Source organism: Orcinus orca, unplaced genomic scaffold, assembly GCF_937001465.1.
Source record: "Orcinus orca unplaced genomic scaffold, mOrcOrc1.1 scaffold_63, whole genome shotgun sequence".
NCBI lineage: Eukaryota > Metazoa > Chordata > Mammalia > Artiodactyla > Delphinidae > Orcinus > Orcinus orca.
In genome coordinates, this window is record NW_026043764.1 from 271,443 (window position 1) to 291,202 (window position 19,760).

A 19,760-nucleotide genomic window follows, 5' to 3' on the forward strand; every position below is an offset into this window, starting at 1 on the left:
CAGAAAAAGAAACATCATAAGATATCCGTAATATATGGAATGGAAACTTGGCTACACAGGAACTGGAGTAAAAAACAGAAGAGTGTCTCAAATGTAGAAAACCAACTTATGCTTGCTTAAGGGGAAAGGTGAGTTGCGGTGCTGCATAAAACCAGAGATTGAAATGAGCACAGATAAAATTCCTTAAGCCAAATATGTAATAGACAAGAGCTACTCCTTGCTCAACGAAATGGACTCAACACCCCATATTAAACGCCTAAGAATGTACCTGACTAGTAAGTATCTTAAAACCTATGGATTGCTATGTCTCCAAAAGAGAATCAAGTGTGTGTACAGGGGCATAAACGCAGCAGTGATAGGATTGGAGAGGTTCAGTGAGCCAATGAAGACCCTTTGAAGTCATATTGCATGGTACCCATTCCACGGGTCTCAACTCTCCAGGTTTAAGGGATTCTTCCTTCAGCTAAAACATGCATGTGGAACCCAGAGTATGATCAACCATGTGATCGGGAGACGTGTTCAAATGTGCCTCAGTTTTCCTCCCCTGGTACTCGGGTGCAACATTCCAGATGCTTTACTAACACTCCCCCGACTTGGAGAGTCAGTGCCTTTAACCTCCTGTTTGGCCCAGTTTGCAATTTCTGTGGAAGATGAACAGGAATAGGGAGAATCAATGAGAGACTAGCTGGAGGTGTCTGGACGAGCAAATTTATCTCTCATTTCCCACCAGTAAGAGGAATTAACCAAAGGTTCAGCGTGCCGTGCCGGAACCATATTAGGACCTGAAGCAATCTTGCGGTGTTACGGCCAGCTCACAAGAAAGCGAGTTGAAGAAAGGAGCTCAGGGGCACTGTAATTCACAAACCTGCAGAGTTATAAATGACAGCTATCATCCAAAAATATACTGAAGTAAGACTGCCAAGAGGACTTGAAAGCGGGGCAGAATTGCAGGAAACCAATTTCAGTAGGTAGACTGGAATTGCATTTAACGCATAGGAAAAGAGGCAAAAAGTGGACAATGATGCACTTGGGTAAAAAGGGCGTATGCGTTTTTTCCTGAATATATTCAGGAAAAAACGAATACGCCCTTTTTGGCCAACCAAGCAAGCTTGCAAAGGAAATCTGCACTACAATGAAGTCTCACTTCCCCCCGGTCCAAAGGGCCATCTGAAAAAAGTGTAAAATCCAGAAAGGCAGGACAGGCCATGGAGAACTGGGAGCCTTGTTATGCTGATGGGCGGGATGTAAATTGCCAACAGCCACTCGGGAGAAGTGTATGGTGTTTCCTGAAACATCTAAAAAACAAAGCAACAGAGTCTAGGGCACTTCCACTTATGGTCCTATAGCTTAGGGAAATTAAAATCAAAAAGACACAGCCACCCCAAAGTTTGCGACGGCCTGTTTACAAGAACCTCGTTTACGGTGCAAGTACAATATCGCAGAAAGTGAAAAATGGATAAAGAATTTGTGGTACTTACGTACAATGCAATATCACGCAGCAATGAAATCTATGTCATCAGGCCCGTAGCAGCATAATGAGTGGATTCAGGTATGATGATTCTAACTGAAATAAGTCACACAGAAAAGAAACATCATAAGATATCACTAATACACGGAATGTAAACTTGGCTACACAGGAACTGGATTACAAAACAGAACAGGGTCTCAAATTTAGAAAACCAACTTATGCTTGCTTAAGGGGAAAGGTGAGTTGGGGTGCTGCATAAAACCAGAGATTGAAATGAGCACAGATAAAGTTCCTTAAGCCAAATACGTAATAGACAAGAAGTACTCCTTGCTCAACGAAATGGACTCAACACCCCATATTAAACGCCTAAGAATGTACCTGACTAGTAAGTATCTGAAAACCTATGGATTGCTATGTCTCCGAAATAGAATCAAGCATGTGTACAGGGGCATAAACGCAGCAGTGATAGGATTGGAGAGGTTCGGTGAGCAAATGAAGACCCTTTGAAGTCATATTGCATAGTACCCATTCCACGGGTCTCAACTCTCCAGGTTTAAGGGATTCTTCCTTCAGCTAAAACATGCATGTGGAACCCAGAGTATGATCAACCATGTGATCGGGAGACGTGTTCAAATATGTCTCAGTTCTCGTCCCCTGGTACTCGGGTGCAACATTCCAGATGCTTTAGTAACACTCTCCCGACTTGGAGAGTCAGTGCCTTTAACTTCCTGTTTGGCCCAGTTTGCAATTTCTGCGGAAGATGAACAGGAATACTGAGGACCAATGAGAAACTAGCTGGAGGTGTCTGGACGGGCAAATTTAACTCTCATTTCCCACCAGGAAGAGGAATTAACCAAAGGCTCAGCATGCCGTGCTGGAACCAGATTAGGGCCTGAAGCAATCCTGCGGTGTTGCGGCCAGCTCACAAGAAAGCGAGTTGAAGAAAGGAGCTCAGGGGCACTGTAATACAAAAACCTGCAGAGTTATAAATGAAAGCTATCGTCCAATAATATACTGAAGTAAGGCTGCCAAGAGGACTTGAAAGCGGGGCAGAATTGCAGGACACCGATTTCAGGAGGTAGACTGGAATTGCATTTAAAGCATAGGAAAAGAGGCAGAATGTCGACAATGATGCACTTGGCCTAAAAGGGCGTATGCGTTTTTTCCTGAATATATTCAGGAAAAAACGCATATGCACTTTTTGGCCAACCAAGCAAGCTTGCAAAGGAAATCTGCACTACAATGAAGTCTCACTTCCCCCCGGTCAAAAGGGCCATCTGAAAAAAGTGTAAAATCCAGAAAGGCAGGACAGGCCATGGAGAACTGGGAGCCTTGTTATGCTGATGGGCGGGATGTAAATTGCCAACAGCCACTCGGGAGAACTGTATGGTGTTTCCTGAAACATCTAAAAAACAAAGCAACAGAGCCTAGGGCACTTCCACTTATGGTCCTATAGCTTAGGGAAATTAAAATCAAAAAGACACAGCCACCCCAATGTTTGGGACGGCTCTCTTTACAAGAACCTCGTTTACGTTACAAGTTCAATATCGCAGAAAGTGAAAAATGGATAAAGAAGGTGTGGTACTTACGTACAATGCAGTATCACTCAGCAATGAAATCTATGTCATCAGGCCCGTAGCAGCATAATGAGTGGATTCAGGTATGATGAATCTAACTGAAATAAGTCACACAGAAAAAGAAACATCATAAGATATCAGTAATACACGGAATGGAAACTTGGCTACACAGGAACTGGATTAAAAAACAGAAGAGTGTCTCAAATGTAGAAAACCAACTTATGCTTGCTTAAGGGGAAAGGTGAGTTGCGGTGCTGCATAAAACCAGAGATTGAAATGAGCACAGATAAAGTTCCTTAAGCCAAATATGTAATAGACAAGAGCTACTCCTTGCTCAACGAAATGGACTCAACACCCCATATTAAACGCCTAAGAATGTACCTGACTAGTAAGTATCTTAAAACCTATGGATTGCGATGTCTCCAAAAGAGAATCAAGTGTGTGTACAGGGGCATAAACGCAGCAGTGATAGGATTGGAGAGGTTCAGTGAGCAAATGAAGACCCTTGGAAGTCATATTGCATGGTACCCATTCCACGGGTCTCAACTCTCCAGGTTTAAGGGATTCTTCCTTCAGCTAAAACATGCATGTGGAACCCAGAGTATGATCAACCATGTGATCGGGAGACGTGTTCAAATATGTCTCAGTTCTTGTCCCCTGGTACTCGGGTGCAACATTCCAGACGCTTTACTAACACTCTCCGACGTGGAGAGTCAGTGCCTTTAACCTCCTGTTTGGCCCAGTTTGCAATTTCTGTGGAAGATGAACAGGAATAGGGAGAATCAATGAGAGACTAGCTGGAGGTGTCTGGACGAGCAAATTTATCTCTCATTTCCCACCAGTAAGAGGAATTAACCAAAGGTTCAGCGTGCCGTGCCGCAACCAGATTAGGACCTGAAGCAATCTTGCGGTGTTACGGCCAGCTCACAAGAAAGCGAGTTGAAGAAAGGAGCTCAGGGGCACTGTAATTCACAAACTTGCAGAGTTATAAATGACAGCTATCATCCAAAAATATACTGAAGTAAGGCTGCCAAGAGGACTTGAAAGCGGGGCAGAATTGCAGGAAACCAATTTCAGTAGGTAGACTGGAATTGCATTTAACGCATATGAAAAGAGGCAGAACGTGGACAATGATGCACTTGGGCAAAAAGGGCGTATGCGTTTTTTCCTGAATATATTCAGGAAAAAACGAATACGCCCTTTTTGGCCAACCAAGCAAGCTTGCAAAGGAAATCTGCACTACAATGAAGTCTCACTTCCCCCCGGTCCAAAGGGCCATCTGAAACAAGTGTAAAATCCAGAAAGGCAGGACAGGCCATGGAGAAATGGGAGCCTTGTTATGCTGATGGGCGGGATGTAAATTGCCAACAGCCACTCGGGAGAAGTGTATGGTGTTTCCTGAAACATCTAAAAAACAAAGCAACAGAGCCTAGGGCACTTCCACTTATGGTCCTATAGCTTAGGGAAATTAAAATCAAAAAGACACAGCCACCCCAAAGTTTGGGACGGCTCTGTTTACAAGAACCTCGTTTACGGTGCAAGTACAATATCGCAGAAAGTGAAAAATGGATAAAGAATTTGTGGTACTTACGTACAATGCAATATCACTCAGCAATGAAATCTATGTCATCAGGCCCGTACCAGCATTATGAGTGGATTCAGGTATGATGATTCTAACTGAAATAAGTCACACAGAAAAAGAAACATCATAAGATATCAGTAATACATGGAATGGAAACTTGGCTACACAGGAACTGGATTAAAAAACAGAAGAGTGTCTCAAATGTAGAAAACCAACTTATGCTTGCTTAAGGGGAAAGGTGAATTCGGGTGCTGCATAAAACCAGAGATTGAAATGAGCACAGATAAAGTTCCTTAAGCCAAACATGTAATAGACAAGAGCTACTCCTTGCTCAACGAAGTGGACTCAACACCCCATATTAAACGCCTAAGAATGTACCTGACTAGTAAGTATCTTAAAACCTATGGATTGCTATGTCTCTGAAAGAGAATCAAGCGTGTGTACAGGGGCATAAATGCAGCAGTGATAGGATTGGAGAGGTTCGGTGAGCAAATGAAGACCCTTTGAAGTCATATTCCATGGTACCCATTCCACGGGTCTCAACTCTCCAGGTTTAAGGGATTCTTCCTTCAGCTAAAACATGCATGTGGAACCCAGAGTATCATGAACCATGTGATCGGGAGACGTGTTCAAATATGTCTCAGTTTTCGACCCCTGGTACTCGGGTGCAACATTCCAGACGCTTAACTAACACTCTCCCGACTTAGAGAGTCAGTGCCTTTAACCTCCTGTTTGGCCCAGTTTGCAATTTCTGTGTAAGATGAACAGGAATAGGGAGAACCAATGAGAGACTAGCTGGAGGTGTCTGGACGGGCAAATTTAACTCTCATTTCCCACCAGGAAGTGGAATTAACCAAAGGCTCAGCATGCCGTGCCGGAACCAGATTAGGGCCTGAAGCAATCCTGCGGTGTTGCGGCCAGCTCACAAGAAAGCGAGTTGAAGAAAGGAGCTCAGGGGCACTGTAATTCACAAACGTGCAGAGTTATAAATGACAGCTATCGTCCAAAAATATACTGAAGTAAGGCTGCCAAGAGGACTTGAAAGCGGGCCAGAATTGCAGGAAACCGATTTCAGGACGTAGACTGGAATTGCATTTAAAGCATAGGAAAAGAGGCAGAACGTCGACAATGATTCACTTGGCCAAAAAGGACGTATGCGTTTTTTCCTGAATATATTCAGGAAAAAACGCATACGCCCTTTTTGGCCAACCAAGCAAGCTTGCAAAGGAAATCTGCACTACAATGAAGTCTCACTTCCCCCCGGTCAAAAGGGCCATCTGAAAAAAGTGTAAAATCCAGAAAGGCAGGACAGGCCATGGAGAACTGGGAGCCTTGTTATGCTGATGGGCGGGATGTAAATTGCCAACAGCCACTAGGGATAAGTGTATGGTGTTTCCTGAATCATCTAAAAAACAAAGCAACACAGCCTAGGGCAATTCCACTTATGGTCCTATAGCTTAGGGAAATTAAAATCAAAAAGACACAACCACCCCAAAGTTTGGGATGGCTCTGTTTACAAGAACCTCGTTTACGGTACAAGTTCAATATCGCAGAAAGTGAAAAATGGATAAAGAAGTTGTGGTACTTACGTACAATGCAATATCACTCAGCAATGAAATCTATGTCATCAGGCCCGTAGCAGCATAATGAGTGGATTCAGGTATGATGAATCTAAATGAAAAAAGTCACACAGAAAAAGAAACATCATAAGATATCAGTAATATATGGAATGGAAACTTGGCTACACAGGAACTGAAGTAAAAAACAGAAGAGTATCTCAAATGTAGAAAACCAACTTATGCTTGCTTAAGGGGAAAGGTGAGTTGCGGTGCTGCATAAAACCAGAGATTGAAATGAGCACAGATAAAATTCCTTAAGCCAAATATGTAATAGACAAGAGCTACTCCTTGCTCAACGAAATGGACTCAACACCCCATATTAAACGCCTAAGAATGTACCTGACTAGTAAGTATCTTAAAACCTATGGATTGCTATGTCTCCAAAAGAGAATCAAGTGTGTGTACAGGGGCATAAACGCAGCAGTGATAGGATTGGAGAGGTTCAGTGAGCAAATGAAGACCCTTTGAAGTCATATTGCATGGTACCCATTCCACGGGTCTCAACTCTCCAGGTTTAAGGGATTCTTCCTTCAGCTAAAACATGCATGTGGAACCCAGAGTATGATCAACCATGTGATCGGGAGACGTGTTCAAATGTGCCTCAGTTTTCCTCCCCTGGTACTCGGGTGCAACATTCCAGATGCTTTACTAACACTCCCCCGACTTGGAGAGTCAGTGCCTTTAACCTCCTGTTTGGCCCAGTTTGCAATTTCTGTGGAAGATGAACAGGAATAGGGAGAATCAATGAGAGACTAGCTGGAGGTGTCTGGACGAGCAAATTTATCTCTCATTTCCCACCAGTAAGAGGAATTAACCAAAGGTTCAGCGTGCCGTGCCGGAAGCAGATTACGACCTGAAGCAAACCTGCGGTGTTACGGCCAGCTCACAAGAAAGCGAGTTGAAGAAAGGAGCTCAGGGGCACTGTAATTCACAAACCTGCAGAGTTATAAATGACAGCTATCATCCAAAAATATACTGAAGTAAGGCTGCCAAGAGGACTTGAAAGCGGGGCAGAATTGCAGGAAACCAATTTCAGTAGGTAGACTGGAATTGCATTTAACGCATAGGAAAAGAGGCAAAAAGTGGACAATGATGCACTTGGGTAAAAAGGGCGTATGCGTTTTTTCCTGAATATATTCAGGAAAAAACTAATACGCCCTTTTTGGCCAACCAAGCAAGCTTGCAAAGGAAATCTGCACTACAATGAAGTCTCACTTCCCCCCGGTCAAAAGGGCCATCTGAAAAAAGTGTAAAATCCAGAAAGGCAGGACAGGCCATGGAGAACTGGGAGCCTTGTTATGCTGATGGGCGGGATGTAAATTGCCAACAGCCACTCGGGAGAAGTGTATGTTGTTTCCTGAAACATCTAAAAAACAAAGCAACAGAGCCTAGGGCACTTCCACTTATGGTCCTATAGCTTAGGGAAATTAAAATCAAAAAGACACAGCCACCCCAAAGTTTGGGATGGCTCTGTTGACAAGAACCTCATTTACAGTACAAGTTCAATATCGCATAAAGCGAAAAATGGATAAAGAAGTTGTGGTACTTACGTACAATGCAATATCACTCAGGAATGAAATCTATGTCATCAGGCCCGTAGCAGCATAATGAGTGGATTCAGGTATGATGATTCTAACTGAAATAAGTCACACAGTAAAAGAAACATCATAAGATATCACTAATACAAGGAATGTAAACTTGGCTACACAGGAACTGGATTACAAACCAGAACAGTGTCTCAAATGTAGAAAACCAACTTATGCTTGCTTAAGGGGAAAGGTGAGTTGGGGTGCTGCATAAAACCAGAGATTGAAGTGAGCGCAGTTAAAGTTCCTTAAGCCAAATATGTAATAGACAAGAGCTACTCCTTGCTCAACGAAATGGACTCAACACCCCATATTAAACGCCTAAGAATGTACCTGACTAGTAAGTATCTTAAAACCTATGGATTGCTATGTCTCCCAAAGAGAATCAAGCGTGTGTACAGGGGCATAAACGCAGCAGTGATAGGATTGGAGAGGTTCGGTGAGCAAATGAAGACCCTTTGAAGTCATATTGCATGGTACCCATTCCACGGGTCTCAACTCTCCAGGTTTAAGGGATTCTTCCTTCAGCTAAAACATGCATGTGGAACCCAGAGTATCATCAACCATGTGATCGGGAGACGTGTTCCAATATGTCTCAGTTTTCGACCCGTGGTACTCGGGTGCAACATTCCAGACGCTTTACTAACACTCTCCCGACTTAGAGAGTCAGTGCCTTTAACCTCCTGTTTGGCCCAGTTTGCAATTTCTGTGGAAGATGAACAGGAATAGGGAGAACAAATGAGAGACTAGCTGGAGGTGTCTGGACGGGCAAATTTAACTCTCATTTCCCACCAGGAAGTGGAATTAACCAAAGGCTCAGCATGCCGTGCCGGAACCAGATTAGGGCCTGAAGCAATCCTGCGGTGTTGCGGCCAGCTCACAAGAAAGAAGTTGAAGAAAGGAGCTCAGGGGCACTGTAATTCACAAACGTGCAGAGTTATAAATGACAGCTATCGTCCAAAAATATACTGAAGTAAGGCTGCCAAGAGGACTTGAAAGCGGGCCAGAATTGCAGGAAACCGATTTCAGGAGGTAGACTGGAATTGCATTTAAAGCATAGGAAAAGAGGCAGAACGTCGACAATGATGCACTTGGCCAAAAAGGGCGTATGCGTTTTTTCCTGAATATATTCAGGAAAAAACGCATACGCCCTTTTTGGCCAACCAAGCAAGCTTGCAAAGGAAATCTGCACTACAATGAAGTCTCACTTCCCCCCGGTCAAAAGGGCCATCTGAAAAAAGTGTAAAATCCAGAAAGGCAGGACAGGCCATGGAGAACTGGGAGCCTTGTTATGCTGATGGGCGGGATGTAAATTGCCAACAGCCACTAGGGAGAAGTGTATGGTGTTTCCTGAAACATCTAAAAAACAAAGCAACACAGCCTAGGGCAATTCCACTTATGGTCCTATAGCTTAGGGAAATTAAAATCAAAAAGACACAGCCACCCCAAAGTTTGGGATGGCTGTGTTTACAAGAACCTCGTTTACGGTACAAGTTCAATATCGCAGAAAGTGAAAAATGGATAAAGAAGTTGTGGTACTTACGTACAATGCAATATCACTCAGCAATGAAATCTATGTCATCAGGCCTGTAGCAGCATAATGAGTGGATTCAGGTATGATGAATCTAACTGAAATAAGTCACACAGAAAAAGAAACATCATAAGATATCCGTAATATATGGAATGGAAACTTGGCTACACAGGAACTGGAGTAAAAAACAGAAGAGTGTCTCAAATGTAGAAAACCAACTTATGCTTGCTTAAGGGGAAAGGTGAGTTGCGGTGCTGCATAAAACCAGAGATTGAAATGAGCACAGATAAAATTCCTTAAGCCAAATATGTAATAGACAAGAGCTACTCCTTGCTCAACGAAATGGACTCAACACCCCATATTAAACGCCTAAGAATGTACCTGACTAGTAAGTATCTTAAAACCTATGGATTGCTATGTCTCCAAAAGAGAATCAAGTGTGTGTACAGGGGCATAAACGCAGCAGTGATAGGATTGGAGAGGTTCAGTGAGCCAATGAAGACCCTTTGAAGTCATATTGCATGGTACCCATTCCACGGGTCTCAACTCTCCAGGTTTAAGGGATTCTTCCTTCAGCTAAAACATGCATGTGGAACCCAGAGTATGATCAACCATGTGATCGGGAGACGTGTTCAAATGTGCCTCAGTTTTCCTCCCCTGGTACTCGGGTGCAACATTCCAGATGCTTTACTAACACTCCCCCGACTTGGAGAGTCAGTGCCTTTAACCTCCTGTTTGGCCCAGTTTGCAATTTCTGTGGAAGATGAACAGGAATAGGGAGAATCAATGAGAGACTAGCTGGAGGTGTCTGGACGAGCAAATTTATCTCTCATTTCCCACCAGTAAGAGGAATTAACCAAAGGTTCAGCGTGCCGTGCCGGAACCATATTAGGACCTGAAGCAATCTTGCGGTGTTACGGCCAGCTCACAAGAAAGCGAGTTGAAGAAAGGAGCTCAGGGGCACTGTAATTCACAAACCTGCAGAGTTATAAATGACAGCTATCATCCAAAAATATACTGAAGTAAGACTGCCAAGAGGACTTGAAAGCGGGGCAGAATTGCAGGAAACCAATTTCAGTAGGTAGACTGGAATTGCATTTAACGCATAGGAAAAGAGGCAAAAAGTGGACAATGATGCACTTGGGTAAAAAGGGCGTATGCGTTTTTTCCTGAATATATTCAGGAAAAAACGAATACGCCCTTTTTGGCCAACCAAGCAAGCTTGCAAAGGAAATCTGCACTACAATGAAGTCTCACTTCCCCCCGGTCCAAAGGGCCATCTGAAAAAAGTGTAAAATCCAGAAAGGCAGGACAGGCCATGGAGAACTGGGAGCCTTGTTATGCTGATGGGCGGGATGTAAATTGCCAACAGCCACTCGGGAGAAGTGTATGGTGTTTCCTGAAACATCTAAAAAACAAAGCAACAGAGTCTAGGGCACTTCCACTTATGGTCCTATAGCTTAGGGAAATTAAAATCAAAAAGACACAGCCACCCCAAAGTTTGCGACGGCCTGTTTACAAGAACCTCGTTTACGGTGCAAGTACAATATCGCAGAAAGTGAAAAATGGATAAAGAATTTGTGGTACTTACGTACAATGCAATATCACGCAGCAATGAAATCTATGTCATCAGGCCCGTAGCAGCATAATGAGTGGATTCAGGTATGATGATTCTAACTGAAATAAGTCACACAGAAAAGAAACATCATAAGATATCCGTAATATATGGAATGGAAACTTGGCTACACAGGAACTGGAGTAAAAAACAGAAGAGTGTCTCAAATGTAGAAAACCAACTTATGCTTGCTTAAGGGGAAAGGTGAGTTGCGGTGCTGCATAAAACCAGAGATTGAAATGAGCACAGATAAAATTCCTTAAGCCAAATATGTAATAGACAAGAGCTACTCCTTGCTCAACGAAATGGACTCAACACCCCATATTAAACGCCTAAGAATGTACCTGACTAGTAAGTATCTTAAAACCTATGGATTGCTATGTCTCCAAAAGAGAATCAAGTGTGTGTACAGGGGCATAAACGCAGCAGTGATAGGATTGGAGAGGTTCAGTGAGCCAATGAAGACCCTTTGAAGTCATATTGCATGGTACCCATTCCACGGGTCTCAACTCTCCAGGTTTAAGGGATTCTTCCTTCAGCTAAAACATGCATGTGGAACCCAGAGTATGATCAACCATGTGATCGGGAGACGTGTTCAAATGTGCCTCAGTTTTCCTCCCCTGGTACTCGGGTGCAACATTCCAGATGCTTTACTAACACTCCCCCGACTTGGAGAGTCAGTGCCTTTAACCTCCTGTTTGGCCCAGTTTGCAATTTCTGTGGAAGATGAACAGGAATAGGGAGAATCAATGAGAGACTAGCTGGAGGTGTCTGGACGAGCAAATTTATCTCTCATTTCCCACCAGTAAGAGGAATTAACCAAAGGTTCAGCGTGCCGTGCCGGAACCATATTAGGACCTGAAGCAATCTTGCGGTGTTACGGCCAGCTCACAAGAAAGCGAGTTGAAGAAAGGAGCTCAGGGGCACTGTAATTCACAAACCTGCAGAGTTATAAATGACAGCTATCATCCAAAAATATACTGAAGTAAGACTGCCAAGAGGACTTGAAAGCGGGGCAGAATTGCAGGAAACCAATTTCAGTAGGTAGACTGGAATTGCATTTAACGCATAGGAAAAGAGGCAAAAAGTGGACAATGATGCACTTGGGTAAAAAGGGCGTATGCGTTTTTTCCTGAATATATTCAGGAAAAAACGAATACGCCCTTTTTGGCCAACCAAGCAAGCTTGCAAAGGAAATCTGCACTACAATGAAGTCTCACTTCCCCCCGGTCCAAAGGGCCATCTGAAAAAAGTGTAAAATCCAGAAAGGCAGGACAGGCCATGGAGAACTGGGAGCCTTGTTATGCTGATGGGCGGGATGTAAATTGCCAACAGCCACTCGGGAGAAGTGTATGGTGTTTCCTGAAACATCTAAAAAACAAAGCAACAGAGTCTAGGGCACTTCCACTTATGGTCCTATAGCTTAGGGAAATTAAAATCAAAAAGACACAGCCACCCCAAAGTTTGCGACGGCCTGTTTACAAGAACCTCGTTTACGGTGCAAGTACAATATCGCAGAAAGTGAAAAATGGATAAAGAATTTGTGGTACTTACGTACAATGCAATATCACGCAGCAATGAAATCTATGTCATCAGGCCCGTAGCAGCATAATGAGTGGATTCAGGTATGATGATTCTAACTGAAATAAGTCACACAGAAAAGAAACATCATAAGATATCACTAATACACGGAATGTAAACTTGGCTACACAGGAACTGGATTACAAAACAGAACAGGGTCTCAAATTTAGAAAACCAACTTATGCTTGCTTAAGGGGAAAGGTGAGTTGGGGTGCTGCATAAAACCAGAGATTGAAATGAGCACAGATAAAGTTCCTTAAGCCAAATACGTAATAGACAAGAAGTACTCCTTGCTCAACGAAATGGACTCAACACCCCATATTAAACGCCTAAGAATGTACCTGACTAGTAAGTATCTGAAAACCTATGGATTGCTATGTCTCCGAAATAGAATCAAGCATGTGTACAGGGGCATAAACGCAGCAGTGATAGGATTGGAGAGGTTCGGTGAGCAAATGAAGACCCTTTGAAGTCATATTGCATAGTACCCATTCCACGGGTCTCAACTCTCCAGGTTTAAGGGATTCTTCCTTCAGCTAAAACATGCATGTGGAACCCAGAGTATGATCAACCATGTGATCGGGAGACGTGTTCAAATATGTCTCAGTTCTCGTCCCCTGGTACTCGGGTGCAACATTCCAGATGCTTTAGTAACACTCTCCCGACTTGGAGAGTCAGTGCCTTTAACTTCCAGTTTGGCCCAGTTTGCAATTTCTGCGGAAGATGAACAGGAATAGGGAGGACCAATGAGAAACTAGCTGGAGGTGTCTGGACGGGCAAATTTAACTCTCATTTCCCACCAGGAAGAGGAATTAACCAAAGGCTCAGCATGCCGTGCTGGAACCAGATTAGGGCCTGAAGCAATCCTGCGGTGTTGCGGCCAGCTCACAAGAAAGCGAGTTGAAGAAAGGAGCTCAGGGGCACTGTAATACAAAAACCTGCAGAGTTATAAATGAAAGCTATCGTCCAAAAATATACTGAAGTAAGGCTGCCAAGAGGACTTGAAAGCGGGGCAGAATTGCAGGACACCGATTTCAGGAGGTAGACTGGAATTGCATTTAAAGCATAGGAAAAGAGGCAGAATGTCGACAATGATGCACTTGGCCTAAAAGGGCGTATGCGTTTTTTCCTGAATATATTCAGGAAAAAACGCATATGCACTTTTTGGCCAACCAAGCAAGCTTGCAAAGGAAATCTGCACTACAATGAAGTCTCACTTCCCCCCGGTCAAAAGGGCCATCTGAAAAAAGTGTAAAATCCAGAAAGGCAGGACAGGCCATGGAGAACTGGGAGCCTTGTTATGCTGATGGGCGGGATGTAAATTGCCAACAGCCACTCGGGAGAACTGTATGGTGTTTCCTGAAACATCTAAAAAACAAAGCAACAGAGCTTAGGGCACTTCCACTTATGGTCCTATAGTTTAGGGAAATTAAAATCAAAAAGACACAGCCACCCCAAAGTTTGGGAGAGCTCTGTTTACAAGAACCTCGTTTACGGTACAAGTTCAATATCGCAGAAAGTGAAAAATGGATAAAGAAGGTGTGGTACTTACGTACAATGCAGTATCACTCAGCAATGAAATCTATGTCATCAGGCCCGTAGCAGCATAATGAGTGGATTCAGGTATGATGAATCTAACTGAAATAAGTCACACAGAAAAAGAAACATCATAAGATATCAGTAATACACGGAATGGAAACTTGGCTACACAGGAACTGGATTAAAAAACAGAAGAGTGTCTCAAATGTAGAAAACCAACTTATGCTTGCTTAAGGGGAAAGGTGAGTTGCGGTGCTGCATAAAACCAGAGATTGAAATGAGCACAGATAAAGTTCCTTAAGCCAAACATGTAATAGACAAGAGCTACTCCTTGCTCAACGAAATGGACTCAACACCCCATATTAAACGCCTAAGAATGTACCTGACTAGTAAGTATCTTAAAACCTATGGATTGCGATGTCTCCAAAAGAGAATCAAGTGTGTGTACAGGGGCATAAACGCAGCAGTGATAGGATTGGAGAGGTTCAGTGAGCAAATGAAGACCCTTGGAAGTCATATTGCATGGTACCCATTCCACGGGTCTCAACTCTCCAGGTTTAAGGGATTCTTCCTTCAGCTAAAACATGCATGTGGAACCCAGAGTATGATCAACCATGTGATCGGGAGACGTGTTCAAATATGTCTCAGTTCTTGTCCCCTGGTACTCGGGTGCAACATTCCAGACGCTTTACTAACACTCTCCGACGTGGAGAGTCAGTGCCTTTAACCTCCTGTTTGGCCCAGTTTGCAATTTCTGTGGAAGATGAACAGGAATAGGGAGAATCAATGAGAGACTAGCTGGAGGTGTCTGGACGAGCAAATTTATCTCTCATTTCCCACCAGTAAGAGGAATTAACCAAAGGTTCAGCGTGCCGTGCCGCAACCAGATTAGGACCTGAAGCAATCTTGCGGTGTTACGGCCAGCTCACAAGAAAGCGAGTTGAAGAAAGGAGCTCAGGGGCACTGTAATTCACAAACCTGCAGAGTTATAAATGACAGCTATCATCCAAAAATATACTGAAGTAAGGCTGCCAAGAGGACTTGAAAGCGGGGCAGAATTGCAGGAAACCAATTTCAGTAGGTAGACTGGAATTGCATTTAACGCATATGAAAAGGGGCAGAACGTGGACAATGATGCACTTGGGCAAAAAGGGCGTATGCGTTTTTTCCTGAATATATTCAGGAAAAAACGCATACGCCCTTTTTGGCCAACCAAGCAAGCTTGCAAAGGAAATCTGCACTACAATGAAGTCTCACTTCCCCCCGGTCCAAAGGGCCATCTGAAACAAGTGTAAAATCCAGAAAGGCAGGACAGGCCATGGAGAAATGGGAGCCTTGTTATGCTGATGGGCGGGATGTAAATTGCCAACAGCCACTCGGGAGAAGTGTATGGTGTTTCCTGAAACATCTAAAAAACAAAGCAACAGAGCCTAGGGCACTTCCACTTATGGTCCTATAGCTTAGGGAAATTAAAATCAAAAAGACACAGCCACCCCAAAGTTTGGGACGGCTCTGTTTACAAGAACCTCGTTTACGGTGCAAGTACAATATCGCAGAAAGTGAAAAATGGATAAAGAATTTGTGGTACTTACGTACAATGCAATATCACTCAGCAATGAAATCTATGTCATCAGGCCCGTACCAGCATTATGAGTGGATTCAGGTATGATGATTCTAACTGAAATAAGTCACACAGAAAAAGAAACATCATAAGATATCAGTAATACATGGAATGGAAACTTGGCTACACAGGAACTGGATTAAAAAACAGAAGAGTGTCTCAAATGTAGAAAACCAACTTCTGCTTGCTTAAGGGGAAAGGTGAATTGGGGTGCTGCATAAAACCAGAGATTGAAATGAGCACAGATAAAGTTCCTTAAGCCAAACATGTAATAGACAAGAGCTACTCCTTGCTCAACGAAGTGGACTCAACACCCCATATTAAACGCCTAAGAATGTACCTGACTAGTAAGTATCTTAAAACCTATGGATTGCTATGTGTCTGAAAGAGAATCAAGCGTGTGTACAGGGGCATAAATGCAGCAGTGATAGGATTGGAGAGGTTCGGTGAGCAAATGAAGACCCTTTGAAGTCATATTGCATGGTACCTATTCCATGGGTCTCAACTCTCCAGGTTTAAGGGATTGTTCCTTCAGCTAAACATGCATGTGGAACCCAGAGTATGATCAACCGTGTGATCGGGAGACGTGTTCAAATATGTCTCAGTTCTCGTCCCCTGGTACTCGGGTGCAACATTCCAGACGCTTTACTAACACTCTCCCGACGTGGAGAGTCAGTGCCTTTAACCTCCTGTTTGGCCCAGGTTGCAATTTCTGTGGAAGGTGAACAGGAATAGGGAGAACCAATGAGAGACTAGCTGGAGGTGTCTGGACAGGCAAATTTAACTCTCATTTCCCACCAGGAAGAGGAATTAACCAAAGGCTCAGCGTGCCGTGCCAGAAACAGACTAGGGCCTAAAGCAATCTTTCGGTGTTGCGGCCAGCTCACAAGAAAGCGAGTTGAAGAAAGGAGCTCAGGGGCACTGTAATTCACAAACCTGCAGAGTTACAAATGACAGCTATCGTCCAAAAATATACTGAAGTAAGGCTGCCAAGAGGACTTGAAAGCGGGCCAGAATTGCAGGAAACCGATTTCAGGAGGTAGACTGGAATTGCATTTAAAGCATAGGAAAAGAGGCAGAACTTCGACAATGATGCACTTGGCCAAAAAGGGCGTATGCGTTTTTTCCTGAATATATTCAGGAAAAAACGTATACGCCCATTTTGGCCAACCAAGCAAGCTTGCAAAGGAAATCGGCACTACAATGAAGTCTCACTTCCCCCCTGTCAAAAGGGCCATCTGAAAAAAGTGTAAAATCCAGAAAGGCAGGACAGGCCATGGAGAACTGGGAGGCTTGTTATGCTGATGGGCGGGATGTAAATTGCCAACAGCCACTCGGGAGAAGGGTATGGTGTTTCCTGAAACATTTAAAAAACAAAGCAACAGAGCCTAGGGCACTTCCACTTATGGTCCTATAGCTTAGGGAAATTAAAATCAAAAAGACACAGCCACCCCTAAGTTTGGGACGGCTCTGTTTACAAGAAACTCGTTTACGGGACTAGTTCAATATCGCAGAAAGTGAAAAATGGATAAAGAAGTTGTGGTACTTACGTACAATGCAATATCACTCAGCAATGAAATCTATGTCATCAGGCCCGTAGCAGCATAATGAGTGGATTAAGGTATGATGATTCTAACTGAAATAAGTCACACAGAAAAAGAAACATCATAAGATATCACTGATACACGGAATGTAAACTTGGCTACACAGGAACTGGATTACAAAACAGAACAGGGTCTCAAATTTAGAAAAGCAACTTATGCTTGCTTAAGGGGTAAGGTGAGTTGGGGTGCTACATAATACCAGAGATTGAAATGAGCACAGATAAAGTTCCTTAAGCCAAATATGTAACAGACAAGTGCTGCTCCTTGCTCAATGAAATGGACTCAACACCCCATATTAAACGCCTAAGAATGTAGCTGACTAGTAAGTATCTTAAAACCTATGGATTGCTATGTCTCCGAAAGAGAATCAAGCATGTGTACAGGGGCATAACGCAGCAGTGATAGGATTGGAGAGGTTCGGTGAGCAAATGAAGACCCTTTGAAGTCATATTGCATGGAACCCATTCCACGGGTCTCAACTCTCCAGGATTAAGGGATTCTTCCTTCAGCTAAAACATGCATGTGGAACCCAGAGTATGATCAGCCATGTGATCGGGAGACGTGTTCCAATATGTCTCACTTTTCGACCCCTGGTACTCGGGTGCAACATTCCAGACGCTTTACTAACACTCTCCCGACTTGGAGAGTCAGTGCCTTTAAACTCCTGTTTGGCCCAGTTTGCAATTTCTGCAGAAGATTAACAGGAATAGGGAGGACCAATGAGAGACTAGCTGGAGGTGTCTGGACGGGCAAATTTAACTCTCATTTCCCACCAGGAAGAGGAATTATCCAAAAGCTCAGCGTGCCGTGCCGGAACCAGATTAGGGCCTGAATCAATCCTGCATTGTTGCGGCCAGCTCACAAGAAAGCGAGTTGAAGAAAGGAGCTCAGGGGCACTGTAATTCACAAACCTGCAGAGTTATAAATGACAGCTATCGTCCAAAAATATACTGAAGTAAGCCTGCCAAGAGGACTTGAAAGTGGGGCAGAATTGCAGGAAACCGATATCGGGAGGTAGACTGGAATTGCATTTAAAGCATAGCAAAAGAGGCAGAACGTCCACAATGATGCACTTGGCCAAAAAGGGCGTATGCGTTTTTTCCTGAATATATTCAGGAAAAAACGCATACGCCCTTTTTGGCCAACCAAGCAAGCTTGCAAAGGAAATCTGCACTACAATGAAGTCTCACTTTCCCCCGGTCAAAAGGGCCATCTGAAAAAAGTGTAAAATACAGAAAGGCAGGACAGGCCATGGAGAACTGGGAGCCTTGTTATGCTGATGGGCGGGATGTAAATTGCCAACAGCCACTCGGGAGGATTGTATGGTGTTTCCTGAAACATCTAAAAAACAAAGCAACAGAGCCTAGGTCAATTCCACTTATGGTCCTATAGCTTAGGGAAATTAAAATAAAAAAGACACAGCCACCCCAAAGTTTGGGATGGCTCTGTTTACAAGAACCTCGTTTATGGTACAAGTTCAATATCGCAGAAAGCAAAAAATGGATAAAGAAGTTGTGGTACTTACGTACAATGCAATATCACTCAGCAATGAAATCTATGTCAACAGGCCTGTAGCAGAAAATGGGTGGGTTAAGGTGTGATGATTCTAACTGAAATAAGTCACACAGAAAAAGAAACATCATAAGATATCACTAATACACGGAATGTAAACTTGGCTACACAGGAACTGGATTACAAAACAGAACAGGGTCTCAAATTTAGAAAACCAACTTATGCTTTCTTAAGGGGAAAGGTGAGTTGGGGTGCTGCATAAAACCAGAGATTGAAATGAGCACAGATAAAGTTCCTTAAGCCAAATATATAATAGACAAGTGCTACTCCTTGTTCAATGAAATGGACTCAACACCCCATATTAAACGCCTAAGAATGTACCTGACTAGTAAGTATCTTAAAACCTATGGATTGCTATGTCTCCGAAAGAGAATCAAGCATGTGTACAGGGGCATAAACGCAGCAGTGATAGGATTGGAGAGGTTCGGTGAGCAAACGAAGACCCTTTGAAATCATATTGCATGGTACCCATTCCACGGGTCTCAACTCTCCAGGTTTAAGGGATTCTTCCTTCAGCTAAAACATGCATGTGGAACCCAGAGTATGATCAACCGTGTGATCGGGAGACGTGTTCCAATATGTCTCAGTTCTCGTCCCCTGGTACTCAGGTGCAACATTCCAGATGCTTTACTAACACTATCCCGACTTGGAGAGTCAGTGCCTTTAAACTCCTGTTTGGCCCAGTTTGCAATTTCTGCGGAAGATGAACAGGAATAGGGAGAAACAATGAGAGACTAGCTGGAGGTGTCTGGACGGGCAAATTTAACTCTCATTTCCCACCAGGAAGAGGAATTAACCAAAGGCTCAGCGTGCCGTGCCGGAACCAGATTAGGGCCTGAAGCAATCCTGCGGTGTTGCGGCCAGC

General features: G+C 43.6%; 1 long non-coding RNA gene across 1 annotated transcript in view; it reads right to left on the reverse strand.

The window, feature by feature from the left end:
* Nucleotides 1-14,146, reverse strand: part of LOC125963192 (uncharacterized) — a 275,490-nt gene extending 261,344 nt beyond the window's left edge. The window contains exons 1-2 of the long non-coding RNA XR_007475008.1: nucleotides 14,112-14,146; nucleotides 3,058-3,143 (exon numbers count right to left, since the gene is read on the reverse strand). This is a non-coding gene — a long non-coding RNA (uncharacterized LOC125963192). The remainder of the gene's footprint in view (nucleotides 1-3,057; nucleotides 3,144-14,111) is intronic.
* Nucleotides 14,147-19,760: the final 5,614 nt, after the last annotated feature.